Source organism: Diplotaxodon limnothrissa, linkage group LG14 (assembly GCF_057381915.1).
Source record: "Diplotaxodon limnothrissa isolate DT_005_m linkage group LG14, D_limnothrissa_male_GT1.1, whole genome shotgun sequence".
Taxonomy (NCBI): Eukaryota; Metazoa; Chordata; class Actinopteri; order Cichliformes; family Cichlidae; genus Diplotaxodon; species Diplotaxodon limnothrissa.
The window spans coordinates 18,644,240-18,669,509 of NC_140609.1; the positions used below are offsets into that span (position 1 = coordinate 18,644,240).

General features: G+C 40.9%; 1 protein-coding gene across 1 annotated transcript in view; it reads right to left on the reverse strand.

Annotated features, from left to right (window-relative positions):
* Positions 1 to 25,024, reverse strand: part of LOC146618703 (galactosylgalactosylxylosylprotein 3-beta-glucuronosyltransferase 1-like) — a 101,179-nt gene extending 76,155 nt beyond the window's left edge. Inside the window, exon 1 of the mRNA XM_085370395.1 lies at positions 24,511 to 25,024. The gene's annotated coding sequence lies outside the window, so the exon portion shown is untranslated. The remainder of the gene's footprint in view (positions 1 to 24,510) is intronic.
* Between the last annotated feature and the right edge of the window lie 246 nt (positions 25,025 to 25,270).

The window sequence follows — 25,270 nt, forward strand, 5'->3', positions numbered from 1 at the left end:
GCTAAAAAAGTGCAAATAAACCTGCAATTTTAAAGCTGCTTTAGTTTGGCTCTGAAAGTGGGTCAATTCCAATAAAGTTACATGTTAATATGCTAGACTGTTGAGCAGAAATGAACAGGTTTACTATATGACAAATATACAGGGATGATCTTTAGCTTAATAATCAGGGCTTAGAGTTATACATGATGGACATGTGCACTTATGGGACAATTATTTTGCTGAACAGTGATGTTGCCACCATTTATACCAGTACTCACTGCAGTATTGTCTTGAATAACAGGTGTCAGTACTCAGGCAAAACATCCATAAGAGAAGCAGAAGAAATCAAAATGGGAAGTAAAGAAATTGCAGTTGTTTTTTCAAGAAAGTTTCATCTTTTCAAACTGTTGCATCATCTCCCTCTGTATAATATCATGGCAGTGAAACCCAGCAAGCTCATACACTGTTGCTTTCAGCTGTGTCACTTGACTGATTGAGAGGTGCACGACAGAAACCGCATAGTGAACGCGTGGCTTGCGGCGGTGGATGTGACGTCACTTTCTGTGTTCAACGCAATTTGCGAGGGCGATGACGGCGGGTGGAATGGGCCTAAAACAGTGACAGCTGGCTGGCAGCACAGGAAGCTGTAGCTACTAGCAGTTTGCTAGGCTTAACCTCAGCTAATATGAGCCACTGAACTGGACTTCTCACCTGTGCATGTGGTGTTGGTGACTTGTAGCGCTTTTATTTGGCTCGAGAAAAATAAGAGATGACAAAAATAAGCCAAAATCCCCTGTAGAAAATGGAAGCCCATAAATGAATGACTGATTGGTTCAGCTTTAATCTGTATATCTGTGATCTGACTTTTGAGAAAACATTTGCATGCTAACCAACTTGATCCAAAGAATGAATCATCATAAAATTACACAATGCAATCTGTTTTTCCCTGACACGAGAAGGAGCTACAGAAAAGTCTGGCTCAGAAAAGTGCTTATTCCCTCAGACAAGAGTTTTCATCATTTAATTGTTGGCTTACCACACAGTAGAGGTAAAATAGCAAGAGCTGACGTAATCTGCTGGAGGTGACATCTGTTATTCTAACTGGTGAGAATGACAGTGAAGATGCTACTGAATGCCTTCATGCAGTTTTGTTTGTTTCCATCGTTGCTGGATTTCAGAATCAGAGTGTAACAAAAGCACACTCACATTTTAATTTGCATGTCAAAATTTCTTCCCAATAATGGTCCCAGATGAAAAGGCAGGGCAGAGTGATTCTGCTTCGGCCTGTGAATTCTTCTGCAGCAGCGCTGACCTCTGATGATGTATCAGGTTACCTACATATTTCACTCCACAACTGCACTCACAGTCTGAAGTCAAATGTGGCCACTGGTGCAGTCAGGCAAACACCAGGAAAATCCCTCTTACATGCTCTAACTATTGAATCCTGCCCAAGCTGCAATTCTCCTATTCTCCCTCAGGAACTCTCGTTGACACCTTAAAAAGGTAATATACCTTCTGCAGTAGAACACAATCACATGGCTCATACTCTTTTGTCTGCATAATTGCAAGGGCTTGGGGAAATTGAAGAGCTTCGGTACACATTGAACTGGAAGCTTAAGTAAGAGGGCATGCATTAAGGAGAACATGAACACTCTGGCTGGATCGGTACTGCTACATAATATTAACCAGAGAGACTGCCCCCCATAATAAAAACGTGGTTAAAAGTTCCTTCACTGCATCATCTGACAAACAGTGGGAGCTGAGCAGCATCACAAACTCATTAATGGGCAGGTTCAAGCATTTTAGAACAATTTATAACCATCCATCTTATTAATTCGGGTCAAGCTTTGAGTCAGAAGGGGGAGGAGGCACTTCTGGCTAGAGAAGATTTTCACTGCACGAATCTCTACTGACAGGTCAGATCAGAACACAGGAATGACGAGGGATCCACCCCGTCTGCCGTCAGCAGGACTGACAGAGCGCTGTCTGCTACACTCCTCTCTCTCAGGCAGCACTTCACATTTGATCAGGGAATTTTGACCTCTGCATTCCTATAACACAATGCTTCCCGTTCAGTCACAACAACGCGAAGACTTCGCTGGTGACTGCAGAGGGTGTCGTGAGTTGACACTGCTCTGAGCTACAGTGACATTTCATCTCGATTTGATACGGCGATGTGGCCACTTGGCGAAGGATGCATTTTCAATCCATTGACCGGGGAGCAGAGCAAACATCATGCTCTGCAGAAAGGATGTGGCTGAATCTATAGTGATAGATTGGGAGTCACGGTAGTTCATTTATCCGAGAGCTGATTCGACAGGACTGCGAGAGGCTCCTGTGCCTGTTTCACCCCCAAAACTTTTTAAAATGCAGAGTCCAGCACATTTTATGCTCCCCTCAGGCTCTGTTTATGGAAAGTCTTTCAAAGACATCTGTGGCAAACATCAGTCAGTCGCATTGTGTTATTTCAAAACAAACCAACTCTCTATAATCTTTGAACAAGTAATAAAAAAACCCACAACCTATTGTAATTGCAGATTCCTGTGAATTAATTTGATTCACTCTCATCATGCGCTGGACTGTGTGCTATTAGAGACAAGCTCAGACAGATCAAACCTATCAAACAGCCCATCATTTGGTCCTGAAAACACCTTCCCTCTGCCAGGTTCCTGAGGACCCTACATGGGAGAATGGCTCTGTATTAGTTTCTCTGTTCTTTTCACTTAATTGCTGTCACGCTGTCAGCTTGGTTGACGCGAAGACACTGAGACCATCTCGCTTGCAATATGGGATTTCTCACCATTAAGAAGTTCTTCTTCTAATTGCAAGTGTCCTAACAAAGAGTTGGATATGCTGACACGGCAGATCACGCTGCAGACACTGGAGGAATTGTGGTGTAATTGCTGACTGACTTTTCTTAAGAGCTTGTTTGATGTAATTCAGAGGTAAAGAATCTGTTTACAAACTGTAGATGTTAGCAAAGATAAAAAACTCTCATCTGCATATTTCACTGTGCGGATTAATGGTGGGAGAGATGCCCGTTCTGATAATCTCACAGAATCCAATTACCTTTCTGCTAAGCGCCTTACCTTCAGTGTGTGAGAGGATTGCTGCATATTACACACAATATGTGCACATATAGTACATACAGATCTATAGGTTTGCTTTATTCATGCAAATATATGCAGTTATGTCTTCAGTGGTTGTGGGAATTATCTCTATTTGGAAACCAACCTGTCATACTGAGATGGCAGGTTCACCGCGGCTCCCTGTAGATGCTCAACCATGTGTAACGCTTGCTTAAGGCAAAAAAGAAGAAGAGGAAGAAAAAAAAGGGGCTTCATGAAATGATTGGTAGGATGAACTGCAGCAATGTGTGTAAGAGACTTAGAATTCCTTACTACCGAAAAGCTGGGCTCAGTGGGAGTGACTGACATTGAAGTTGGGGGCGTGGAGGTCTCAAGCTTAATCTATTATCTGACCTCAGAGGGGAAAACTGGTGTATTTTTTTTGACAATTTTGTGCCTGCTCCACATAATAGAAACCCATATGAGCAGGTAAGGAAAGCCCATCTCCTAATACGATGTATTTGTTTTTCCGAAGCATCCTTCTGCTTCACAATTTGCTTGCTGCAGCCGTAAGGGAGACATTGTTAGTTTTGATTTTTAAACCCGTGTCTGTAAAATGTCTTCAGACCGAGTGCGAGTGAAATGTAGAGACAAAACAAAAGCATCGAGGAGGTACTGCAAAGACGACAGCAGTCAAAATGAGAAGGTCTGCAGGAAGTTAAGGCGAATAAACCAAGATGACAATTTTCTTTGAGAGAAAGGAAACAGTGGGATCAGAAAGATTTCTTTAGCTATATTTTTCAGTTAAGTTCAATCAAAGTGAAAAGTGGTCCAAAACAGCCCTTTAAAATATGAATGCTGTATGTTATAAAGCGTTAGGCTGATTCCAGGCTGAGTCATAATCACTGCTGCTTTAACATCAGTTAAAAGTTAAGAAGTTTTACCTAATAGGCAGATATATACGTTGCATAGTGCAATGCAGTTTCTTGAGAATCTCTTTTAAACAAGAGACAGCCAAGCAATAAATTCAATTATACTGAACAAATTTCGAAAATCCAATAAATTTCCATATCAAGCTGTTTTGAGCACTAAGCACAAAGTGCAATTAAACAGCTCTGTCTCTGTAAACAAAGCTAAACTTGCGTGCGCAGCAATATATCCACTGTGATTATTTACCACCCTGAGCACTCAGAAAAAAAATCAATAACATATGCAAACATCAAACCAAACACAGTTTGCAACTCAGCCTTCATAAAACAAATGCAGAGGCCGAAAAAAAATCCTCTAAAGTACACCGAGACACTTCACAGAGCCACTGATGATAAGAATTATCCGGGGAAGTTTAAGGGTTTTATGGATTCCTTTGCATTTGGGGGCATGGGCGGTTTAAGCTGCAAAATGAAAGTCAGAGTCAAAGTCAGTTCATAATTAAGCTAATACAAAGTGTGTGCATGTGTGTGTAAGCCCATGATTGCCTTGGTCCTTGTGTGTGTGAAGGAGTGAGCGGGAGAGATAGCTCATGCACATCTCCGCTGTCTTGACATTTAAATGGACGCTGATCAGCACAGGCTTTGAGAAACCAGAGAAAGTAGCCAGTTTTAGCCCTCATATTTGAATTTAAACCCGCATCAATCAGAAGCTTTAATACTGACACTGAATAAAATGACCAAGTAATGTGAATGGGTCACCCATAGTGCCAGAGTAACTGGGAATTAGACTATAAGCCAGCCGCTCTGAAGCGTTTTAGCCTCTTTTTTTTTTTACTCTTAACTCATTGTGTGACTGAGTCTCAGCAATTCACCCGCTGTAAGCCTTCAGGTAACTGGGAAAAGAACTGCAAAATACTAGTATTAAAGTAACTGTTTCACAAGCCTGGCTTGTGTAGCTATGCTACTGCATGGCTGCAACATGATCCTATAGAACAGACTAACAAGTGACAAAGTCTCCCTACAAATGGGTATCATAAGTGCAGGTTGGTTAGCTAATTAGCTAACTAACAGTGTTGATAAATTATGTAAAATTTAAATTGACCTGTTATTAGGTTTTACTATTTCAACTCTGTCAGCTCTTGATTCTATGTCTTCATAGGCTCAGGTAATCAAGCTACTTTATTTATAAATGTGCTTGGTAAGACAGTGTAGACAGATGATGGACATACCTACTGTGACATCATCCATTGGTCTTGTTTAAAAAAGGGTCAGGGCAGAAATACATTTTTTATAGACTTCTATAAGATCTGAAGTCTTTTTTTTTGTTTTGTTTTTTTAGCTCCGCCTATTACCGTCTTCTGAACTTCAGGTAGAATTATGTTTAAGGTTTTTCCCCAACATCAATACAAGTTGTATTGATATTTAAAATGTAAAGCTAATTACTGATGCTAATGTTAATTTAAAGCTAACCATGTTGGAGATTTTTGCTATTTGCAAACTTGTTATTGTTGTGTTTGTTGTGCAAAGACTGGTTAGTCACATCGAATAATGACAGCAGCTGTCTAAACTTTACATTATAGAAGTCAGTCTTTATGGTCTCACCACCCATGTCGATGTGCTAGACAGCCCTCTGCAGAGTGGAGCACTTAGGGAGTGCTGTTGTTACAAAGAGTGTATCACCTCGACTGCTGCTGCTATCTAATTTCTGGACAGTCCCACATTTATGCAGCATTAAAGAAAGCTGTAAACTCTCCTTTTTGCCAGAGTGTCTTTATGTGCTCTGTGAAGCTGTAAGAATAGACCGTTTTAGGTTCAGCTCTCAAATCAATATAGTTTGCTGTTTTCTGTGGGCATAAATATATATGCTTTTGAGTGATAGTGTAAAAATTCAGATCTATCTGCGCCTAGGTGAATTAGGTTGTTTAGAAAGGCAGTCATTCTTCAAAGGCTTTTTCAGAGCTTTGAAAGAAACGTGGAATCCCATATTTCTATGTGAGTTAATTTCTTTTCTCCTTTCCGACCAGCGCACTCTCCTCCCATTTCAGCCGACTTCTAACAATATGCAGCGAAGACTCCAGTTGATACCGGCCTTCAAATATAATCACTTCTCCCTGATGGCTGCCTCCCCGCGCCTCCAAATACAAAATGTGATTTACGTCTCCACGCGTCTTCACAGCCCGCTTCAGCCACATCTGTCTCATTCTCGCTGCACACTTTTAAATGCCAATTTGGGACCCTACTGAACTCGGCTTAAAGTGCAAAGAGCAATTTGTCATGCAGTTCATTGCCCAAGACAAAATGTAGAGAGGCTTTCTATAATCCCGTAGCGTAGGGAGCAGCCAGGGGAAGCACATATGGATTTAAAAAAAATATAAAAAATAGCCAAAGCTCTTGCCCCCCAGAAGATGTTTTGGTCTTCATCTGTCACTGGGGCCACCGGGCACGAAGTGGTTGTCTGGTTTTGATGAATGAGCGAGGGCATTTGTCCTTAAGCTGCTATTCACCAGCTTCTTTGGATGCGGAACATTAAAGACAGACAACTTTTGTCTGGAAGACTCATGTAGCAAAGGATTTGACTCCCAGTCTGATCAGACTGTGCAGTGCTACAATGCATTTTGTAATTTTTGCCTCTCCACCCAACCACAGTGGATTTTTGTCAAACAATCAGGATGTGGCTGAAGTGCACACTGTTAGCTTTAATTCACAGGATGTAACAGAAGTACTGTTTACAGCAGTTGTAGCAATTTTCATACACAGTACCCCGTTTTCATTCCTAAATGTAATACATTTGCTGATGTCACTGATGACTCATCTCTTGGACATCGTAGTGAGACAGTCTCCAGTTGTTGGATAGCGGAGTCCAGAAGAAGCCCGCAGCTTAGGAATAATGCAATGTGATTTGTAAATCACAAAACAGCAAAACAATCATGGTGGACAGTTTAGTTTGGGGTTTTTTGAAATTCTGTCAGGTGCTTATCAGAACATGCCACTTGAATGTGAAATTATTTGTTTCTTCGCTCAGCCTTGAGCAGCTCTAAACACATCAGATGTTGAGTGGTATGAATGACCTCAAGGAAATGTCGCTCAAAATACCAACGAAGGCAATACGAGCTCTGAGATAACGCAAATACAGAACCTGTAGATGTCCTTTAGTCTCGCATGCCGCAGGTAGCTTTGACTGAGCAGAATATATCCTGTGTGTTTGTGGCCCCAGCTGTTGCAGAATTCCTGACCCATCAGACGTCTGCACTCACAGGAACAGAGAAGAGCAAATGACGGTCCCGTCTCCTCTTCCTCTTTCAGAGCTGCTGAGCAAAATGTTACTTGTGTCTGACACCTTTGGGAAATTAATGCCTGTACTGTAAATGGGATTTGGATTAATGCATAATCTATAGACAGCAAGCATGACAATCTCTGCTAATAAATCTTTGCTAATAAAACAGCAAAGAGAAAAAAGTGATTAATTTTCATCAGCTTGTAAGTCCGAAACTTCTGAAGCACATTTGTTTTCAGCTGGTAACACACGAGAAGTCATTTTGGATTTCATGCATCTACAATTAGCTCTAAATCCCTACACAAATTGGCTTTTATTCCCAGATAGGTAGCGATACCATCATGCCTCTATATCTCAGATGAGACGGTGTAATGGACCCGTCTCTCCGATGCGACACTGAATTAACCTCTTGCATACCTTAAGTTCACCTAGAGATAAGATTGCTATTACTGGAGGTTCTCTCTGTATATTACCCCCATGTACTATCTCTTTCTCTCCCTGTTGCCTGTCTTTCTAACATATCCCTCTTCCTTTCCAGTTCAATTAACAGTAATAGAGCTTGGGCGTATTGCTTTTTGTCCGTTCATCCTCACAGCTTATTGCCTGCTTCATCTAACACCATACTATGGTGAGATTGAGTTAAGGCCCAGTGATATCAGAGGTGCTGTGTCAAGGTGATTCCATGTGAAAAAACACCCGCGTGAGCACTCTGGCCTCCAACTGGTAACGGTCTGCGAGAGGTGCTTCATATCTGACACCGTCTCTTTAATCAACTTCAGTGCCTTTAGGCAAAACAGAGGTCCAAGCAGACAAATTGAGGCTACTGGTTACATTGGAAAGCTGGATGGAGATGTATTTTGGTACCTCGGAGAGAAAAAGAAATGGCTCAGGTGGTCTAAGGGCGCAGGTCTTCTTTCAGAGAATACAGACCTCATGCATGGCTTCTCTTAACCTTGAGATGTTTCCTGGGGCAAACAGGTTTGAGTTAACATTTCCTGTCAGTATTCAGTTGTGAGAAAACTCAGTGTTGGTATCTCTGTAGGCCTACGTGCTGTGTGTGCTAATCTGAGCCAGAGGAAAATTTTCAGTCTTTGTCTTTTTATTTTTTTTTCTTCACCCCCTCTTCCTTTTGACATCATGGGATTTTGATTAACGAAATCTCTTGCCATGTTTGTACAATATGTTTGGATTCAACCACTGTTTGCAGTTTCAAAGGCTTATTAAATTTTATTGCCTTGATTGAGATGTAGGTGTACATTTCCCAGCTACTTCAGTTTTATTATTAGTTATATTTTGATCGCTCTTTGTAGGTATAAGTGATTCATGATGGTGCAATTATGTTTAAACGAGAGAGGGAATAATGTCAGGATGGAAATTATTTAAACCAAGTCAGTTGTGTGTTGAATTTCGACTTGAAAATCAAAACTCCGAAAAAATACACAACTCTGTGTGGACATGAACAACCCCTGATATTTTAAGAAGTGAACACACTCTATGCGTGTGGCATTTATTAGACACTTTGCAGCTGTTTACCAAGGCTACAATGGTACTGAAAAAATGTATTTTGTTTGGATCCTAACACTCCTAATTATTTCTACCCGCCAACAATGGAGGAAAGTGTGAGCGAGTTTTATCGATTGAGTGGTTAACACCCAATCGATAAAACTTCAGCAATCACAAGGTATTCCTAAGATTGGTTTGTTATTTTTGTTCCTTCCTTATGGAGCCAGGACAGTACTACATTGTTCTTAATCGAGTGAGGAGCTGGTTTTTGAAGCTACTTTGGGCACACTGCGTTTATCAGATAACTGAAGCTTAACGCGGCTTTGCAGGATACCCTTTCTTCTTTTTTTCACTGGGTTAAACCCTCTTACATTTAGCCCTTTTGGCCTCCCTAATCACTCATTACACAAGCTCAGGATGAAAGCCAGGCACAAACAAGTAACGAAACAAACTAACAAAAATCTGCTCGTGTGTGGTCCAAAAAACAAATTGTCATCCCCTTTGCTTGGTTCAGGAAATGACTTTGGTGATCTGGACAATTTTAATCGATCTGGATGCTGAAGTAATCACCGCCTTAGACCACACTCAAAGCCTGTCTATTTCGATCCCCATGAAGCCATTGCCTGTTTATTTAATCTGTTAAGCTATCTGCTTTTGACATAATGCTTGCAGTTTTATTATTCAAGTGTTTTTTTTTATTCTTTAGTAGCACTGATCACCTGTTTTAATAAGATTCTCTGCAGGAAAACTACAACTTTGCATCTGCATAGATTTTCTTTAAACTAACACAAAACAAAGCACACTGATGTTTAACTCAAAACGGAAATCAATGAACTAAAGTGGGATAAAGCATTCTTGCATGTTGTTCTTGTTTGAGAGAGCTTAACAAATGGAGAAAAAATGTAATTACACTGAAGTGAACGCTGATGAGATTTTGAAAGTGGAACTTCACCGCTGTAATTTTTGGTCCAAAAAGAAACAAGGATGAAATGTGTAAAATAGTGGATTTGTCTTTGTTAAACATAGGTTTGACTATAGAACAGTGTCTGAATGTGTTTGATTCCTATCAGCACAGTGTATAGGACAATGTTTGCATTATTATTATTATTATTATTATTATTATAAATGGGTAAGAGTAAGAGATGACCAGGTTAAACCAGCATATTCAGCCACAATTCATACATATCAGAATGACTGTGAATGAATATGAATATCTGCTTCTAAGCTATAATTTTACAGCAACTATTAAGCAGAATATTCAAGGGATGATATTACAGCTTTTGGACATCTTAGAGAAAATGGATTGTGACAAAGGCGTCTGGATGGAGTTAATTTTATTGCTTGACTGATTATAGCGTGATTTTGGCTGTTATCATCAACTCTGTCTGACTCATGTCATAGCTGGGGCCCAACACAATTGTCAGCAGCCCGAGATTGTCTGCTAATATTAGTTATTTCTCAATCTATCATCTGCAAAGGCCCATGAATTAAAATAAAAAAGTGCAGAAGAAATGGGAGAAACACCCTTCAGACATGTTAGGAGTGTTGATGTTGCATAGTTTGTCCATCAGAGGGCACTCTGCAACATGTGTTTGGAGTGCGGCAAACAACAATCAGCCAATCCGAGCTGTGGAGTAGAGCAAATAAAATAAATGGCTAATGGTGTCAGAGAAATATCGGAATATTGGATTTTTGTCTCCAAAATCCTTTATCAGCCAGGCTCTAGTCAGAGCTGTGTAGTCTGCTTATGCAAGCTAACATCACAGGCTAACTAGGCTTGCCATGTAACCCTTTTAATGTCCATCAACACAGACACTGCTTTTCAGTGATAATTTCTGAGAATATGCAGACAATATAAAGAAAGTATTCAACCAAATGTTTAAATTAAAATCTGAATGTGAAAACATATCTAGATTAAAGCCAGTTAAATATAAGTGGGGATGGCTTATGTTTATAGTCACCCACGTCCCATTAACATCAAGGAGCCTATATGCTTTGATCGAAATCATAAGAGTTTATAAAGCCATGAAAACATGATCCTAGATGATCCGATGATTCCCAGTGAAATATATAAAAAAATAAAAATTGTATCTTCTTTATGACCAGATTCATCTTGGCTGGACAATATTTCCTGTGACAACCACAGAATCACCTTGGTAACATCATCCTTGAGAGCCACAGAAAAACCCACAACTTGTTCACGAAGCAAATATATCCGGAATACAACGCTGTGACCCTGAGAGACACACAAACACACCGTCATCAAAGGCTCACAAACAGAAAGACACACCAGGACGCCTGATGCAGACAAGGTGTCTTAGTAGTTACAAACAATGTGAGACATCCCAAGACTGTGATGGAACTTCTCTCAGCAGGATATGTATTCTAATGTAGCTCTTTCTGCCTTGATTCCTCACTGTCTCTTCTGCATACAGTAATGTTTGCCTACCTTGCTGCATTTTACCCGCCGTCTAAAAGTTCATCTCCACTCTGTGTTTGCTGTGCTGGCCTCTGACCGCTACTAATTATAAGAGCAGCAGCAGGCAGATCTGGCAGTGGCCTTTTAAACCCACCTACAGTACTATATGCTAAGCAGTTATAGGTTAAAGGAAAGGTCTACTCAAAAAGAATATTGCAGCCACACAAAGTGACTATTCCTCTGCTCTTTTGGCAGTAATTCTAAAAGAGGTCACACCAGAAAAAAAATTCACTTCCTCTCCTGTGCACAACCATCAACCATCTCCTTTAGTGCTAAATATGAAGATTTTTAGCACAGCATGGTGCTGAAATATGAGCCACACAAGCAGGAATCCATATCCATTATCATGGCATGCATGCTTTTCATTTGCAGTGTGGCGTGGCTGAAACCATATTGATTTCCCAGTTTTGAATGTAGTGCAGAAGCCTGTTTATTTTTGCTATACTCAAATTTAGCATCATCGAGGCCTCACTCGAACATTGCCAATCACCATGAGTCATGTGGTGATTAGCATCACTGTTGCTGCTGCACCGTACAACCACTGAACCGTGGAATCAGCCAGTTTAGCGTCTTTTGAAGGAGATGTGTACTACATCATTTTTCTAAAGTACAAAGAGCACGTGATTCCTTTAGCTGAAGCTTGGGCTTCTTACATAACTCGTAGATTTAAGCTGTGCCTTCTAGACTTAACATAAAAACACTTCTTTGAAATTGAATGAAGAGCTTGCTACAGGATTACAGTTTAAACAGTATTATACTTTACAGTTGCTATATATGAGTTCACTGTTTTAAATGTAGGACTGAGCAAAAAAAAAAAAAAAAAACAAGAATCATTTGTGATGATGCTTAAGCTACTTAACACTTTCACATATTTAACTTTTAATGATTAAGCCTCGTTTAATGTAGGAGATCCTGCCTTTCTAAAGTGTACTGTACAGGCCACATAAACATATATGTTAAGCCTTTAACGATAATGCACCTCCAAACACAAACACACAGATGATCTTTTGCGGCAAAAGGAAATGTCAGTCTCATGGGGAAAGTCTGGACGCAAATGAAAAAGCCTCTCTCTTTGAACTGTTCATCTGTGTAGGAATTGTAACAACCCTGCCACTCTGCTGCCTTCCTGCCTAAAGGCTTATCATCAGACACTACAACAAATTAATTTTTATGCACTTGGACACTGATGAAATTTTGTGTTTTCCCTCTAAGCCTTTGGAGGCACGTAGACACTGGCACACCCGTCCCCTTTGTCCTCTGCAAAAAAAAGTTAATAATGCCATACTCTACTGTACTTTATCTTCCACTCCCTATTTTCGGTGACTGATGAATCTCCCCCTCGTGTCCTCTAGTGTGCAGACAAGACTTTGAGTGACACAATCGTAAAGCAGTCAAGTGAACACGCCCCCTGTGAATGCCCTTCTAGGAGTTTGGTCGTATTTCCCTGCAGTCGTGCTTATCGGAGAGCGTGAAAAGGCTTAAAATCCACCATGCTCGATCTGTGTTTCAAACGCTGTCCGTGCTGATAGAAATTAAGATGCAACATGGAAAAATACAACTCATGTTGGAATATTGGTGTGTAAGGTCAAGCCCCAGGGAGTGGGATAAAAACAAGTATTTAGCTTCTTTTGAACCTTACAAAGTATCTCATGCGTGACCACAATTATATGAAATAGTTTGTCTCTGGACTCAATGTTTCTAATTCACCGCCTTAAACACGCTCAGCATTTAGCTCCTGGAAAGGCACTCACAGGTGCCCGGCCCAGCCGTTTTTATCCTCCCCTAGTTGTCTTGTTGAAACATAAAGCTTTAATTGGTCAACCTCAGTAGTTGGAATATCTATCACTGGCCAATGAGCCAAAACTGCAGCAGCTACAGAAAATAGTTCCCATGCTGATGGTTGTTCACACTTGTAAACTGCTGTTAGGCTTGTTGAAAAAGAAAATGGCCTGTTACAATGCCATTTTCTTGTCTGTTTTTGAAAAAAGGTTTCCTTAACAGTGGTTGTTTAGCAGTAAGTATCTAGCTTGTCAGATCTCATCGTGAGTGTTTGAATTGACCACAATAACCCTTATTGCAGTGCTGGGTATAAAGCAGCTCCGTGCAGTGGAAGAGGACACAGCTCTCTTCTCAGCTGAAACCGGAGCTTGGTTTCTTTCACCGATCCTTTGAATATGAGCGTGTCAATAGAGTCATTGCACATGGCTGCATATGCCCCTCTGGCATGATTCCACCTCGGCTGAATCGATTCAGGCTCTGTTTATCTCATTAGCTTGTAGCGCGTAATCAATCACACAAGGGCATTCGTTTCGGGCCTCCAACCCACTGCATATTATAACTCGACTCCTTCCATCAGTGTGAACATTGTTCTGTTCAGTTGCGCCTACCAATAATGCTAAACTGAGCAGCTTGTAGCCACGCACAGCCTATTGGCATTCATTCAAATTACAGAATTTGTGTCTATGGAAGTAAAAAACAAAGGACATGCATACACACAGACTCACTTTAACTGATAAGGTGCTCGCTGCGGGTGCATTTGTGTTGCTGCAATGATGAGCTTTCATGTTGCCTAGTGTTGTTTTCATTCAATAACAAAGACACTGAGCTAAAATTAAATTTGCTATGCTTAATGAGAGCACATTATACCACAGTTTACTGCTAATTTAACATATATGAATAGTAGAAACAGACATTCCCATATAGATTTGTGTACATAAATCGTATCAGGAGAACAGATGCGAGATTACTGGACACCACATAGCTGAGGCGGGTTCCAGCTGGGCTCCGCCTGAGGCCGGGCATCAAGTTCCACGTTTGAAAATGTTCACACAGCCACTTTGATCAGCGCGCAGCATTTTGGACACACCGCACGTTCACACGGGTGCGTCATCAGGCAGCACAAACAATTATTACGCTGTCAGAGATACCTAGATGGCATTTAATGCAACTACCACTTTATCTACACAGTAACAATTTACAGAAAGCTTGTCTAGCATTCTTTTGCTCCATTCCCCCTGTACTTTTGCAAAGATGAGGTAGACATGAATAAGATATTTCTCAGAGTCTCTCACGGGAACAAAAAGGACTACAGTGCTGATTCATTCTCATTGAGATCCTCTCAAACTGCGCTGGAATCTAAAGAGGAAACAGTATAATAGGTCCCTCAGTGCACTGCTCTATTGATCTGTTAAGAACACAACTGGATAAGTCATTCAGAAATCACCTGCCTTACAGGGAGACGGCTAAACTTGACGTAGATGACAGTGTGTTCCACCCTGCAATGCATTACTCTCAGGTCAGGTCAGTGACAAAGATGCATTAGGATGTGTTTATTTTTCAATAGACCCTCATTTTCTACTGAAAATTGTAACAATCCATATATGACATTAATTCCAGCTACCCTTTCAGTCCACTTTTTTCACATTGTCTGTGATTATAATGTCTCAAAGCCCAGCTGCTTTTAGTGATCATCCAAAAGCAGCATGAAAATGCGTTATAAGTGGTTCCCATAGTTATATTACAGATTGTGCCTTTTAAATGCTGACCTTACAGTAAAATGAACATCAAGGCCATGCTATGAAGTGCCATGAATGCCCATGCTGAAATAAAGTGCAAATTGTGCACCATGACTGCACAAGTCATTGCTCAGTTTCTGCTCTAGTAATTTCTGGATATGTTTTAAGTGATAATGATAATATTCATGGCCATCATATCTGCAGTCAGATGGTACGGACAAGCTCCGTAGCTGTAGCCTAAGGGGCACCACGCAGCAGCCCTCAGGACTGCAAATAAAAACTACAACTTAGTTAGCATTAAGTACAGAGAAATTAGACTCGGCATCTGTCGACGTTCTCCATGTTCTGAAATATAGACTTTGAAAGCCTGCTGTCGTTGAAGTCCACGCGTTTCATAATGTGCCAGTCTTCTTTGGCAGAGAGACTTAACACTTATGAAATGATTATGGAAATGATTACAAGCATGAACAGTTTAAGCTCTTTATTTTGTATCTGTATTTCACAGTTTGTTCACGGTAATTAACTCTTATAGCTGAGAAGCTTAGCAAATTAACGCCGGTCAGACTTGCTGCTCCCTGCTCTTATTAAGCTCAAAAATTGAAGCCCAGAGCAGAGAAGGTGATAAATGAAAAGACGCTCCAACGGGTCAGCTCGTCCTTTTCAAATTTTGACTTTAACTTGATCGTAACAATTAGTCGCAAAAAGCACGTCACCTCAAAGCGGGCCTCTCATCCACAGATGCCAAAAGCAACAACAGAGACGATATTTCATACGCAAAGTAAACTTACTAAAGTGGTTCAAACCCACATTTTAATAGTATATCAGCGGCAGCGGGGACACTTTGCATTGATTGCCAGTGGGATGTAATTGGCACCCACTGCACATGAAATGCCACGCAGTCACGTCAACTAGAACAATAACAACAGGCTAGTTGAGGCCTGTCATGTCTCACTCCTCGTTATGCATAAGGCAGTGTTTTTTTGGAACATGAAATCCTTCTTCCTCTCACTCATGTCACCCCGACTTCTTAAAGTGGGCATATTTTCAATTAGTTCCTCTAAAGGTCCATCATAACAAACCTAATTTAACAGTGAAATCAAAAACGATGAATTTAATCACTTTTGGTCCATCTTGCTTGATATTGCTGGTCTTCATATGTAAATTTCTCACACACGGAAGAAACATTCATTAATATTTAATCTAGAGCAATTCCCGGTTGTAAAGGAGTGTTTATCCGTCTCACTAAGTCAAAACAGTCACAACTGCTGCATACATTAGCTCGAGTAACTCTGAATAGGAAAACCAGACAGGCCTCACTGTGCCAATCCTATTTCATACTGTGTGACGAGGATGATTGCGCCATGGCAGAAAATGAGTTCAGCACATCCAGCACTGGTGGATAAAATGAAAAAAAAAAAAGATAAAAAATACAAAAAACACAAGAATGTCATGGTTTTAAATAGTGTTTTCATGGGATAGATTAGTAAATCCGATTGGTCTCAGATCTAGAAAATCATTTAGAAAATCATTTAGAAAATTGACGCACTAGTAGCCTGGCATTTCTTCTTATTTCACACTAAGCTGGTTTTTGCAAAGGTCCACAACTGCAGCTTACACTGTGAACTGTGACAGAGAGACAGAATCTCATGCACGCCCTCAAAGGGTCAGTCAGTTTATTATGAACTGCAGTAGTGAGGCTGGCATTGTTCTCACCTTGTAAGTCTGTCTGTGTGTGTGTCATTGCAAAATGTGGTCCTGGAGACCAGCTCCATGTACTGTGGCAGGAACTGTAGCTCTGCTTTGGCAGGTGTTAATATGGCCGCCTTCTGTGAACAGAATCTGCAGGGGTGTAGTTTAAGGAAAGTATTTGCCAATCACAACAGCGTGACTCAAAGATTTATTTTGTTTTATTTTTTACTTAGTGAATATTAAGTGTTTATATTTTCAAGCCCAATTCCAAAAACGTTGGTATGGAAGTGACAATAGATTGAGATTTGCAAATCTCATAAAGCCTATATTTCACTTAAAATGAAACTCATAAAACATATTAAATGTTTAAGCTGAGAGAATTTATTTTGTTGAGAAAACGATAAGGCCATTTTTAAGTTTGATGTCTCAAAAAGGTTGCGACAGGGACCAAAAAATGTCTGTAAAAATAGGTGGTGTAGCTTATTAGTTTAACTGGCAACATGTCAAGTCAGTTGAATTCACTTTTATTTACATAGCACCAAATAGTCACATAGCAACAATAGTCACTCGAAGGTGCATTATGTTGTAAGGTAAAGAGCCCACAGTGATGGTAAGAAAGCCTCAGCAATCAGACGACCAAATATGGGCAAGTACCTGGCAACAGTGGGAAGGAAAAACACCCTTCTAACAGGAAGAAACCTTTAGTAGAACCAGGCTCAGAGACAGGCAACCATCTGCTGCGACTGGTCTCAGGTGAGTCAATAACATGATAGAGAAACACAGTCTCTGTCTGTCAAACATCCAGTTTCTTAATAACATTATGAATGGAGCTCAGCACAAATGAGATGCAGCCTACTGATGAATTCTCACGTCTAGCACCATCGTTAATTCTAACAATGATTTCTCAAAACACATCAAGGACCTGCTTACCAAAGAGCAATTTATTTATTTTTCGTCGAGTGCATAGCATCTCAATATTTACACAATGCACCACGAAAGAGGAAAAGTGCAAGATGCTAGTCTTGGCTCCTGTATAGCTGGTAACAAAGGTGAGATATCAGGAGTTATTCTGGATGAAGCTGAACACCTTCAAAGATCACAGATCTGGCCACAGATGGGAACACAGACTGAGTATAGAATCCACCTACAACAAAAACAAGAATAACCAAAGTTGCTGATTTGTTGAAAACAAACTGTTTTTGCATTACAAAGTAAAGATCAGTGGAAAACTCAGAGAATCAGAGAAAAACCTCCATCAAAATGTCAGTTTACCTGCAAGGCGTGTTTAACAATGTAACATGTAAGAGGTCAAAATACATCCTAATCAGCTTAGAAAGATGCCTTTTCTTTTTTGGTGTAAGCCCGCTTTGAGGTGAGCAGTTAATCAGGGTTAAGCAGAAAGCAAATTAGTCTATGCCATGTCTCAGCTGTCAGCTTTACTCATATTATTACCCATCCATTATGTCAATTAGTAGTCAATTAGAAGTTTTATGCTGAATAGACGTCGTTCTATAAATACCAATATTGATTATATGAAGCACATTCTTTATTCATACTGCTTCTGAGAAATAGCACAATCTCTTTTTCATGGGTAGACCACTTTTTTTCATTGCATTGCATTTGTTGGCTGCAGCTGGCTGAGGTTCATAAATGTGTCCATGTGTTCACTGCAATAATCTCTCAGCATGTTCAAAAGGTGATCCTTTCCCCTTGGAGAGGTGGACGGATGCTTATTGCAGTTAAAGCTGAGGGATTTACGTCAAAGCCTCTAGAATTTTCTCGAGAGGGTAATTGAGAGAGCTCGTTTGTGCCTGGGAATATGTTATTGTGCTGTGTGCTCGCCATCACTGTTGCTTAATTTGTAAGTATAAACAGCTGCAACCACAAGTAGGAGCTGGATTTTTATCAGGCGAATAAAGAAAAAAAACAACAACAACAAAGAAACAAACGCACAAAAAAAGGCAAAGAAGACTCAGTCAGACATTTATATTTGGTGTTGATAGCTGTGAACAGACTCCTTACTAAAAAAAACACAAAAAACATCAGGAATGATCTCCAAGTTGGCACACGCATAAAATATTCAAAACTACATGTTATGTGTGTGTGTGTTTGTGTGATGCCTGCGTAGACCCTCGGAAATACTCCATTCTAACCAGCACCAACAGACCTCGCCCACAGTGATCACCAGCACTGTCAGGTCACATTATCATTGTGTGGACATGTTCGTGATAAGGGAAAACCCCTGTCATCATGTGAAATGATCATCTCAGCCCCCCCTGATCTCAGACACCTACTATTAAGGCAGGGAACTATACTATAGCCTCACAGCTGGCTTCATGCAAAAGCTCCCACCTCTGGGCCGAACGCTCCCCGCGATACTCGAGCTGTGCCATCTCCACCACGCTGATTATAGGTTAAGCTCATTTTGCCATGAAGGACACAAAGAGGCTCTCCCTCCTCGCTTATGCACCCAATGAAAGTATATTAAGATGGGTTGAGACAGAGAAGAAAAGGGATAAAAAAAAAAAAAGTGTTTTCCACCCTATACTTGGTCACTATTTAGCAGAATAGGATTCGACAATAGGGGGAGGGAAAGCTTTATTGTTTGTGCTTGCAGATATTGTAGACTGTGTGTGGCTTTGTGTGCCTGTGCATAGAGTATGCGACTGCACATACGATATGCCTCCGGTAGCATCTCTGCTCCTAATCTACAGCATGCCCGATGAATGTGAACACAACTGATACCACACTGCCAGCTGTCTCTAATAGCTTCTCTCCCTTCTTTTTTTTTCTAAAACAGCAGAACTTCCCCCAGGGACTATGGTTAGCCACAAATACACATAATGAGATTATACAAGAACAAAATAATTAAGAAAAAGGGTAAACTTATTTGAATCGTGCAGCATTACTGATTAAACTGGTAAACAGCATTACAAGCCAAAGCAGCAAATCCCCGTTGCTCATTTGATTAATGATCAGACCAACTTGTTCAGCGTATGCGAAATAAACACGTTAGCTGAAGCTGGTAAAATGTCACATTTCTTTCTTTCTTTTTTTTTTCGTTGAAAAATTTGAATTCATTTCCCCGCGGCAATACGGCAAGAAGAGAAACATACTTGTGTAGTTTATTGAACTGACACATTGATTTTCTTTTGTTGGTTTAAAATGAAAAAGAAGAAGAAGAAAAAAAAACAGATTTATTTTCATTTGACATTGATTTAGTGAACGAGGCATCTAGTGGCGGGATGCATTTATAACGCAAGAACATGGCAGCAGCAACAAAAAGAACAACCAAAGCTGAGGGTCTCCTCCCTTGGCCTGAGGAATAGTGATGTATTTGACAGGATGCAATGGTTTCCACCTGACAAATTATGGTATCTAATATATTTTTTCCCCTTTTTTTTGTTCATAACTGCAATTTAAAATGGTAAATGGCCTGTATTTATATAGCGCTTTTACTAGTCCCTAAGGACCCCAAAGCGCTTTACATATCCAGTCATCCACCCATACATTCACGGCAAGCTACATTGTAGCCACAGCCACCCTGGGGCGCACTGACAGAGGCGAGGCTGCCGGACACTGGCGCCACCGGGCCCTCTGACCACCACCAGTAGGCAACGGGTGAAGTGTCTTGCCCAAGGACACAACGACCAAGACTGTCCAAGCCGGGGCTCGAACCGGCAACCTTCCGATTACAAGGCGAACGCCCAACTCTTGAGCCACGATCGCCCATTAAAAGTAAGAAGTAAGAAGCTATGAAGCAATAACCTTTCAGGAGATTTAAACACTTGTTAAAAAATGCTAAAACTTGCTCAGAAAAACAAAAAACAAGAAGAACTTAATCTAGTCCCCCTCCAGGCACTCTTTTCCTTTGACTTTAATGCACTTGATTATGAGCGTCATCGCTCGCTACTTTCAAGATCCCAACCTCTTCTTATAATCTTTGCTTTTCAAACCCAATTTTCCCATTGAAGTGAGTGTTGGTATCCTACACAGTGATTATATTTGGCATCGTCCCTGAAATAGCTGTAACAAGTCAGGATGAATTCAACAGCTACAGCCATTTGGAGGAGTGGAGCATCTAATTATTTGGTGTTGCTGGTCACTCCAAGCTACTCTGGTGTACCGCGGGCAAACAACTGCTGTCCCTGGAGGGAGAAAAGCTGCTGGAGAGAAGGCAGAGAGCCTCTGCCAACGTGAGTCTGTAGAGCACCGTTTATTCTAATTCCTCTGCAGGACATTAATGAGCCAGGATAGTGGCTGTCTTAATGGGCAGCCAGACAGATTTTAAGTGCCCCGTGGAGTGTAATCCGCTGAGGTACAACAACACTGCTGCAAGGCCCAGCAGATTGTTTTTAGTTGCCATTTTGCTTTTACTTCGCTTCTATGCTTGTTCATTACAAAGGGCATGTTTTTTAGCCCGCCCTCCCCACCTACTGCCTTGGGCCATATTCAGACCGTGCCATCATTTGTTTTCATACAATTAAAAGTTCAGCTTTTGACACTGTTGCCCAGACTGAGCTTTTACATACAGTGCTAAGAAACAAATATTTATATAACAAAGAACCTTGAATCAAGTCTAAATCTCATCTGTCTTCCATTCATCCTTACCCAGCTTTCGCACCATGAACACTTAGAGACAGGGGTGGAAGATAAAGATGGGTTTTTAAAAAAAAAAAAATCAACACACTCTCTGTTCCTGGTGCAAAATAATGTTTTAATAAAGTGGATAATTGGTGTTGATGCAGGGGGGCACAAAATGAATTAACAGGTGTTTTTCATAAAAAATAGGCAGAAAGTCAGTTTCTTCTTCACCATTCATAAGTAATAAACATCGCTTTCTGGTGTAATACTAGTACTTTGAGGCAGTTTCATTTTTCAATGTAAATGTGAAATACAGGCACACATTTTGGTGTTGTATTTGCTCACGACAGTGTGTGATATTTGCAAGCAGAGGTGACAAAGCCTTCTGGCAAACAGTCTGATTTTTTTCATCTATTTTATTTTCATGATCATTGAGATTTATGGGGAACAGTATACTACTCTGTACAGACACATACTGGCTGCTTTAGACTTTGTTAAGCCATATACACTGTCCTTTGTGATAAAGACAATGTACTGTCACGTACTGCTTTACCCCTCCGTTGCCCAAGGCTGGGCAGCTCCATGACTGAATCTTCAGAGGAGCTTGGTTACCTTCAAAGAGAAACCTACAACACACTCCCAACAGACATCAAACATAAATGAAAGTTGTCCAGCTCCAAAACCTTTATCTGCAAGCTCTCAGTGTAGGTAGACTTGCTTGGCATCCACCCACGTGGTGCTCTCTGTTTCTGAACCTCCGCGGTTTCGTCTCAATAGCTCTCAAAACATTTGTTCAAAGTCTAATCCCTCCGTCTTGTCAGGTTTCATACATATTATTACGCCGCGCAATGAGGTGTGAAATGCTGCTGAGCTGCTGCTGATGAACATGTGTATTCCACATGGACATTCAACACCTGCACCTCTTTAAGATTGTGGATAGTGGCGCTATAGTGTATTATATGTTAATTATAGTGACTTTTATTCTGAAGTCCTCACTGTTTAAAAAAAATCTGCTGCCGCTTTACATTAAAGCAGTGCTGTTAAAAATGTGATAATATGCTGCTGTAATCATTTGCTAATGTCTGCATGGAAATGTTTGTACGCACCATTTACGCACAGATTTGTGCATACGCACTGTTAGTAAATGAGGGCCATTGTGTGGAGACGGCTAAGTTTGGTGATATGGATTTCAAAACCTTTGTTTCTGAGCTCCTGACATTTATTTCTGAACATTTCAAGGTTTATTATCCAGTGAAAAGGTTTACTAATAAAGACATTTGAGTGTTTACATTACCAATTAGCACTCTACATAGAAGGTTTTACAACCTTCTGGAAGACGGTGAGAAAAAGAGGCTTTCAGGCCATTCTATTACTGCTATAAAGGAAACTGGATAGTCAGGGAAAATATTGAAATTTTGGCTTTATAGCGTCGCAGAACAAAAATAATTTTGATTTATATGTAATTGTGGTAAAAGGTTTTTATAAAAAAATAGGAAATAAATCCAGAGGAGTAGATTTGTAATACCTATCTGACTCTGTTCTGCTCTGTCCTGTAAACCATGAGCTATGGTGGCAGGTGGAAGGTGGCGGTGTTTGTGTTTATTTCTGGCCTCTGAGCGCTTTGTGTATTGTGTGGCCAAAGAGGGGGCAACCTTGAACACAGACCGAAATGACAAGCCGTCCGCTTCCATAAATGAGATACGGATGCTATTTGCTGACATTGCCAGACTGAGCTGAGACTTCATATATACACAGTCAGGGAGATGTGCGCTACACGAGCATCCCAACACCCGTGTGAGAAACAGCTGGGAGCAAATATGCACAGGTTCACTGCATGTGAGCATTAGCCCACCGTACTGTACAAAATGGAAAGAGAGGCACCAGGTGTTGCTGCAGTCATGTATGCAGACAGTGACACAGATTAAGTGGAGAAACAGAGCTATACACTTGCCTATATTTCCGTGTTGTAACTGTATGTCTAAGCATGGCTAATAGAAACACTGTCCTTTGAGCGACCACAGCTTTGGGTTCATTTCTCATTTAATGTTGCAAATGCACATAAATACACCACTTAGCTGAAAAAAAGACTATAAAAATTACTCCACCAAATCAGACAGGGAGCAAAGTGTAACAACTTATTTTGGACTGTTTATTTCTTCGAATCTGTCACTTTTTTGTTTTTTGTTTTTAATATGAGCCTGAGAGAAAACATATTTGCCCAATATGAATGAATTCATGATGGGTGTGAGGATGCCGTGAATGTACCAGTCAGAACTTCCAGGGACAGACAACTTGATGTGTCTTGACACATGACTAAGGACTCAGGACTACAGCCCAGACCTCCAGACCTGTAACCACATGGCGCAAGACTTTCCACTTCTGTTAGTAGGCTAAGAACTCCCAGCTAACCTGCAGCAAACACATGTAAGTAAGCACTGAACCCTGCAATATTGATATTACCAATACACACTCCAAATTTGCACTCTCTTTCCCTCTTCCCCATGATGGAGCACTATTTTCTGCACCTTTCAAATTATGTACACACACAAACATCTAATAATCACAATCATCACCCAAACCCACAATATATAATGACAGCATACATACAGTACAGTTATTCTCTGCATGCACATGTTTGTCGAGCACCTGTGCTGGCCGAGAGAGCAAGTGTTACATTTTTCTCAAAGAGCTGGGAGTTTCCTGGCTGGGTGTCACGAAAAAGAACATACAGCCCAGTTAACTCAAGCTTCCCTTTTCTCAAGCCAATGCTCTTTTTTTGTTCAGTGGTGTGGACAAGTTGTTATTTTCTGTCTAGAAGGGAGTGTATAGCTCCCCAGGGTAACAAGTGAAAGTGCTTGGACTTTGCTTTTTTGAAAACAGCATCTTGTTCCATTACCAACTCTTCTTTTATACTCTTCATGGGGGATGTATATTGTTCACTAGACCTTTTAATATCTATATCTATCTATATCTATCTATCTATCTATCTATATATATATATATATATATATATATATATATATATATATATATACACAGTAAATTTATGTTTCCATTTGCCAGCTGACTCTAAATTCCAGTCAGACCGTGTGTGGCGGCACTTCTGGTTGAGAGAAAATCTCTCCTTGCCCTTCTGCTCTTTCAGCACTCAAATGCTCATCATGAGGATTATCAGCAATTCCTTTCATCAGGGCGACCGAGACTCTTCTCCTGAGAGAGAAAGCCTGCTCACACTGCCTCTCTGCGGCATGCAACACGAATAGATTCTCCCTGTCACTTCCAGCGTGCCGCTGTTCACGGCGACCCAGGGACAAAGATGGCAATCTCCCTACTGCTGTTCCAGACCTGATCGGCATGGAAATGGGTTTATCTCTGTCAAGCTTCTACGTGCATGCTTTCAAGTGCCTCTCAGATGTATATCTGACCATGACAGCCAATCGGGCGCACAGAAAACAGAAAGATAATCTTATTTTTATTTTTATTTTTTTACCTCATTGAAAGACTTCAGAGCAACCCTGCTATTCCAGTGCATACGGCATAGGGACTCCCAATCAATCTAGAAATCCTGTTTATTGTCCCTCTTTCGCTCTTCCTTGTCCCTTGTCAGAAGAGAAGCGGCATTCAAAAAGCATCCCTTTCTTATATTCTGCAGTGCCAGCTGAAACTCGCCGTCATGCCTTGGATGATGGAGATAGAAAAAAAAAAGAAAGAAAGGAAAAAAAAGATGGGAATATAAAGCAAAGAGTCGACTCAAGCTCCCGGGATTTATTTTCCTTCCCCTTTCCCCCCTTCTCCTCTTCTTGCATTCACACCAAAACAGGGAGCACGGGGGGGAGACGTCAGAGTAACAGCGATGTATTTCTTTTTGCTCTGTGGCTCTTCACCTCTTCTTTCTCCTGCTCTCCCTCCCGCCCTCGTTCTCACTACCTCGCTTTTTATCCCTCTGCGTTCCTCTCTGTCCACGGCTCGTCGCTTCACACAGGAGCGGGCTGCTCTGTCGTGATGGGTGAGGAGACTCTGCCCGTTCAGGGACATCTGTGAATGTGCTTATGTCGGGAGACTAAAGTAGCCTCTTAGCTGAGGCTGAGACCACCCTCCCCCCTCCTCCCTTCCAGAGACGGGCTTTCTAATGGCATGTACCATTAAAGCTCGGAGCAGGGTGGGCTGCAGCAATGAAAGGAGCACGAGAGGGGGGTGAGGAAAGAAGGAAATGAGGAGCTGCTCAGAAGCAGGAGGGAAAGGGCAATAGT